Raw genomic sequence first — 320 nt, forward strand, 5'->3', positions numbered from 1 at the left:
GACAGATACACACGGACACACCGACACACGGACACACGGATACACACACGGACGGACAGATACACACAGACACACCGACACACGGACACACAGAGAGACAGACACATAGAGAGACAGACACACAGAGAGACAGACACACAGACACACAGACAGACACACGGACACACAGACAGACAGATACACACAGACACACGGACACACGGACACACAGATACACGGACACACAGACAGACACACGGACACACGGACACACAGATACACGGACACACGGACACACAGAGAGACAGACACATAGAGAGACAGACACACAGACACAGACA

Source organism: Manacus vitellinus, unplaced genomic scaffold (assembly GCF_001715985.3).
Source record: "Manacus vitellinus isolate BGI_N305 unplaced genomic scaffold, ASM171598v3 scaffold_190_pilon, whole genome shotgun sequence".
In the NCBI taxonomy this organism is placed as follows: Eukaryota; Metazoa; Chordata; class Aves; order Passeriformes; family Pipridae; genus Manacus; species Manacus vitellinus.